General features: G+C 39.8%; 1 pseudogene; it reads left to right on the forward strand.

Moving 5' to 3' along the window:
• The first annotated feature begins 3,569 nt into the window (after window positions 1-3,569).
• On the forward strand, window positions 3,570-6,201 carry LOC103246116 (ATP-binding cassette sub-family B member 10, mitochondrial pseudogene; annotated as a pseudogene).
• Window positions 6,202-6,521: the final 320 nt, after the last annotated feature.

Genomic DNA, 6,521 nt, shown 5'->3' on the forward strand with positions numbered 1-6,521 from the left:
AAAATGAATTTTAGATTTGTGTACTACACGTAGTATGGCCCATTATAAAAGTTTAAAAACCTTCCCTTATCCTCCTTTTTCCCAAAAGCATATATAATTCTTTTGCCTTGAGAATGAATAACGGTTTTTTATCACTTACATGATTGAGTAACCTACAAAGGCCCAAATACAGTGGGAAAGACAGAAGAGAGTACCAATTCATTGGTTATTGATTATAGCTCTGGTGATTTTGTGCCTTCCCATCTTGGTCATTTTTATGGGTTCTAACATATTCCATCTGTTGAGCACCTATCTCTCTGTGTCTTTGAACTGACACTGAACACGTGGTGGACTCTAATTAGTCCTTTTACAATTTCCTGGAGTATGCTTTTACCTGTTTGTTTGAAATCTCATGGTCTCTTGACAGCTCTTTACTATCTACACTGTTATGCATAATTCAAAGATAGAGAAAACACAGTGGACATTTAGATCAACTAACTCACACTACAAAAGAGGAAATACAACATATTCTTATCTACTCCTGCCCGTGTGACTTTGCAATGTAATCATGATTCTTTGAAATCTTGCTGATTTCTACAGTCTCCAGACCTAAATTCTCCAAAGTGATACCTTCAAACTACTGCTTAGGACATGGCCTGTCCCTAGAGGAGAGTGAGGTACCCCCCAATCCCTGCCACTCACATAGAAACGTTTATGGGAATAGGACTAAGCTAAAAATTCATGAGGCAATGAACTGTTTCTGAGCCAGTTTTAGCATTGTTTCACATCTCTGTATTCCAGGGCTTAGCTTTGCAGCTGCTGCCTAACATAGAGAAAGCCCTCAGTATTTTTGTGTTAGAGGAATAATCAGAAAATAGAGATAAATAAATTGAAAGCAACAGCTAGAGGAAATTATATAACCAGAGCTAATTTTCAACAATACAAACTGTATTCCTTGAAGGACATGGTCTAAAATTTATTTTTTTAAGGTAGAAAAATGATTATCTTCTTTATTGTATTTCCAAAAAGCATGATTAAGCCCTTATCAATTTCTGTGGCTGTGATCAGATATTTTATACTCCGGATAATTAGTGGACAGTTTTGCACCTTTGATTTGATATTATACCATCAGTATTCAACAGTTATTTTAACCACTACTGAAATATTTTAAATCCACTGCCATTTAATCATAATTATCCTTTCTGCAGAAGTTCCAGTGACAGAGAACTATCCTGTGTTTGACAGCCAATGATGAATAGTGCTTTTTTGACACTAAGTTTTCAGGCTAACAAGTAAATGAGGATCCTTCACATTTTCTTTGCTTTGCCTTGCCAAGTGTCAAAACTGTAAGTCCTCTGGCTGACATTTGACTTGGTGAAACTATAACTGTCTCATTGGTTGTGGGTCTGTTAGAAAAAAATTATATATATAATCAACTGTCAGCTCAGATGAATTTCTCAGCTATATTGCTTACTTTTGTTGGTCACAGAATTAACTGGAAAATGTATTTTCCTCTCTAATCTCCCTTAGAAAATAATAATTGAATTCATTTCCCACACATAAAAACTCTCATCTCCTGCTTTGTTTTTTTTTTTTTTCATAAAGAGAAACTTTAGCACAAAATACATATGGCCCAAAGACATTTTGAAACATATACTGAATATACTCTACAAAATGTTATATATGTGAAAAATTCTTATGAATATATGACATAAAAGGTAAAATGAAAATTGACTTTTTGAAATATTAATCAGTTTAGAAGTGGACATTAGGAAATAGTTCATTCGTTTTTTGATGCATATGCTAATGAGCCTTTAGGGAAGGTTATGGTGTGAAATCTATGATTCAGGGATTCAGATTTTGTCAGGGAATTATGTGCAATTAAAAAATAACATTTAATGGGTGTGGTATAAAATTGTCTTAAGTGATTCTATTCCAAGGGGAGGAAATCATATTTTTCTAACATTGAAACTAAGAGAAGTTTGGAGAGAATTCAGAAAACAGGAAAGCAATTTAGTTTCAGAGAATTAATTGCTGTAATACCAGAATAGTAAACCTGGAGTTTCAAGTGTGTTGTGTATGATGATCAGGCCCTACGATGTCATTTTTCTTACCTTTGGTAGGATAGAAAAAGACTATGATGGCTTGTTTGTTACGTTCTAGAATTCTTACTAGATAATTATGTAAGTTGTGTTATTTCATGCTTCCTACAAAGCATTAAATATTCCTACAAACAGAGATTATTTTATCTCTTATTTTGCAGATTAGGGCACAATATTTGAATATTAACTCATAATTCCTATAGTGCCAGGGAAAGTTTGAGCTTAAAGTCCAATCTGAATGCAAAGACAGTGTTCTTTCTATAAATTCTTCAATTATATAGTCTGTATAAGAGAATTCTCTTCACTGAATGAATTAATCCATTTAGTTACTAGAGTAAAGCTAGTATAATTTAATTTCTCAAAAACCTTGGCTTAACACAGGAACATAATAAATTAAAATAGAGTAAAAATCTTTTGAAATAACTATGACGTATCTCTCAGGATAATAAAAAAGGGAGGATCACTTCAAGGTCCAACAGTAGTAGATGGATGATTAAACAAATTATGCTCTGTCAATGTACATGGTAGACAGATTTAATTCATTAGTTGTATAATATAAACTTTTAAATATGTCAACAGATGTTATAGTAAAACATTAAGGGAAAATACCAATGAAGGGATCTCTTAATCTAATATTTAACACTTCATCACTTAATAGGATTTTGAAGAACACCTTTCTTACTACTTTGTTCTTTTTAATTTAGAATCACACAGATTTTGTATAGCTTATATATATATATATATATATATATTTTTTTTTTTTTTTTTTTTGAGGCGGGGTCTCACTCTGTCGCCCAGGCTGAAGTGCAGTGGCGCGATCTCGGCTCACTGCAAGCTCTGCCTCCCCTTCACGCCATTCTCTTGCCTCAGCCTCCCGTGTAGCTGGGACTACAGGTGCCCGCCGCCATGCCGAGCTAATTTTTTTTGTATTTTTAGTAGAGACAGTGTTTCACCTTGTTAGCCAGGATGTTCGTGATCTCCTGCCACGGGCCTCCGCCTCCCAAAGTGCTGGGATTACAGGCGGGAGCCACCGCGCCCGGCCTTTCCTAGGAGAGGTTTTGTTTCCATCTCATTACTTATTGGTCTTTTCAGGTTTTGGAGCTCTTCATGGTTCATTCTTGCTAGATTGGATGTGTCTAGGAAAGTATCCATTTATTCTAGATTTTCTAATGTATTGGCCTGTAGTTGCTCCTACTAGCCGCTAATGATCCTTAGAATTTCTACAGAATCAATGATAATGTCCCCTTTTTCATCTCTGATTTTATTTAGTTTTTTTTTTTCTTTTTTTCTTTTTCTGTGTGTGTGTGGGTGGGGGGCTAAAGGTTAGTGGTTTGGTTTATCTTTTTTAAAAAATGAAGTTTACATTTTGTTGATTTTTTTTTTTCATTTCAATTTCATTAATTTCTGCTCTTACCTTTACTCTTTCCTTTCTTGTATACTTATTTTGGGTCTGGTTTATTCTTGCTTTTCTAGTTCTTTAAGATGTGACGGCCCCACGGTCCCGCCGAGCCCAGGCGGCTCCTGCCGTTATCCTGCGCATGGGCTGGGCCACCGCGCCCCGGGTCCCTGTGGCAGTTCACTGGCCTGAGGCCGGAGCCGCTATAGGGCGCGGGGACGACGCTGCTCCGGGGGTTGGAGCCGCGCGCCGCTGGAGGAGCTGCTGCTGGGGCTGGGTAGGGCGGCTCGCGGGGCGGCGCGGCTCCTGGGGCTGTGGGCTCGGGCGGGCAGCTGCAGGTGCAGGGCTCTGGAGCCGGGCCGGGCGCTCCTTGGCGCCCCCGCGCGGGGTTCCCAGGTCCCACCGCCGCTGCCTGGGCGGGAAAAGAGGACTTGGGGCACCGGCTGGAGGCGCCTCCCGGGGACGAGACGCGGCGGCCTGAGTCTGAGGCCACGAAGCTCCTGGAGCTGGTGTAACCTGAGCGCCCGAGGCTGGCAGCTGCGGTTGGATTTCTCAGGATGTCGTGTTAGCTCCATGTCTTCCCCCTTCTTCCCGGCTCAGGTCATGGATGTCATCTCTACCAGCCCCACTGTGGACTGCAGCGACAACCTGACCCGCCTCTGCCTTGGGCTCAGTGGCGTGTTTCTGTGTGGTGCTGCCGCCAATGCCATTCGTGTCTACCGCTTGCAAACTCCAGGCTGAGAACTTCATTCTTCTCCCTTCGGAGGCAGGGTTGCTTTCTTTGACAAGACTCGCACAGGAGAATTGATTAACCGCCTCTCAGGAGACACTGCGCTCGTGGGGCGCTCAGTGACTGAAAACCTCTCAGATGGGCTCAGGGCCGGGGCCCAGGCTTCTGTAGGCATCAGTATGATGGTTTTTGTCTCACGTAATCTGCCCACCTTTGTTTGGAGCGGTGCCTCCAGTGTCAATCATGGCTGTAATTTATGGACGATAGCTACGGAAACTGACCAAAGTCACCCAGGATTCCCTGGCACAAGCCACTCAGCTAGCTGAGGAATGTATTGGCAGTGTAAGAACTGTTTGAGGTTTTGGGAAAGAAACGACTGAAATAAGAGATACATGCCAGCAAAGTGGACCATGTGATGCAGTTAGCAAGGAAAGAGGCATTACTCTGGCTGGCTTCTTTGGAGCAACTAGGCTCTGCGGAAACCTGATTGTACTTTCTGTCCTGTACAAAGGAGGGCTGCTGATGGGCAGTGCCCACATGACCGTGGGTGGACCCTCTTCCTTTCTAATGTGCGCTTTCTGGGTTAATGTATGCTTTCTGGGGTGGAATAAGCAAGCATCGAAAGTCTGAGCTCTTTCTACTCAGAGCTGATTGAAAGGACTGGGTGCCGGAGGGCGCCTCTGGGAGCTCCTGGAGAGAAAGCCCAAGCTGCCTTTTAACAAAGGGCTCACCTTCAATGAGAAAAGCTTCCAGGGTGCTTTGGAGTTTAAGAACGTGCATTTTGCCTATCCGGCTCGCCCAGAGGTGCCCGTATTTCTGGATTTCAGCCTTTCCATTCCGTCAGGATCTGTCACGGCACTGGTTGGCCCAAGTGGTTCTGGCAAATCAACAGTGCTTTCGCTCCTGCTGAGGTTGTAGGACCCTGCTTCTGGAACTATCAGTCTTGATGGTCATGACATCTGTCAGCTAAACCCAGTGTGGCTGAGATCCAAGACTGGGACAGTGAGTCAGGAACCCATCTAGTAAACCATATGAGAGACTTTAATGCAAAACAGTGTTGCAGGAAAAAAAAAAAAAAAAAACACTAAGAGACTGAAATATGTAAACCATATATCATGTTATTTGAAAAATACTTTTTTCCAGTGTGTAAAATATTGTTTTGAAATGTACCTGTTCTCAAGATCTTTTTATTCAGAGTTTTAACAATTGTAACTTTTTAAATGTCTATAGCACCGAAGTTATTTTCAGGGTTTGCATTTTCTTTTATTGTGGAATATTTTAATTAATATAGCCTGGCACCTCATTTTCTTTGGCCTGAAGATTGAAGCAATTGTCAAATGACAACATTAAAAAGGGAATTATAAATAAAAAGCCTGATTATTTAGGGCAGTTTACCAATCACTGTGTAATTCTTCTGATAGTATTCTACCTAATTTAAGTTCAATTTTACTAGATAGAGTAATGGAAAATGAAAATTTAACCCTGTATCCGATAATCCCATGAAGCAAACTGAACCATTTAACATCAGCTGGAAAGAAGGGAACATTTATATTGCCTGTCGCCTGTGTCTTCAAAGGTGTGAGAGGTGAGGAGTATGTGTTCCTATGGGAACTACGTTTGAATATGTGCAGTTTTCAACATTTTGGCACATGAAATCCTAACAAGTTTTTAAAAGGGCAGAAACTTTATTTCTTGAACAGGAAAACCTATTTTGTGAACAGGAAGACCTATTTTTTGAATTCACGTTTGACATCTGGGAAGCAAGGGACGAACTGTCAGGTATTATTAAGAATGAATTATTTTCTCATTTAAGTTGTTTGAAGGCATGTATTTTGAAAAATATCTGTTAGAAGTTTATAATTTCAAGACAAATTGAATCTATAATACTTTTGGAATTTCATTAATAAGGCTAAAATCTGAGGAACATAACTAATTTTCAGCCTGAAGACATTTAAGTTTGGAAGTCCTTGCTATTCAATAGAATAACAAGAAACCTTCAGAATGTATCACTCTCCTGAAAAGAAGATATTAGTAAACTTTTTTGTTTATGGTTATAGTTTTATTTATAGTCTCGAAATTACTAAAGCAATGCTGACAACCATTGAATTTGCCTTATTTTTTATTCAGTGCTGTTAATGTGCTGTTGCCTGAAGAAAAAAGTGCTTTTTCTCCATTGATGAGGCTAGACCCTAAGAAGTAATTAAGTCAATGGAAATCAAATGGAAGTTTTGCCATGAACTAAGCATTTATTAGTTCCCTGATTAGACTAGAAGAAGAAACCGCTGTTTCATGACAAGCATGGAATATTTTATTT

This window comes from Chlorocebus sabaeus, chromosome 26, assembly GCF_047675955.1.
Source record: "Chlorocebus sabaeus isolate Y175 chromosome 26, mChlSab1.0.hap1, whole genome shotgun sequence".
NCBI lineage: Eukaryota > Metazoa > Chordata > Mammalia > Primates > Cercopithecidae > Chlorocebus > Chlorocebus sabaeus.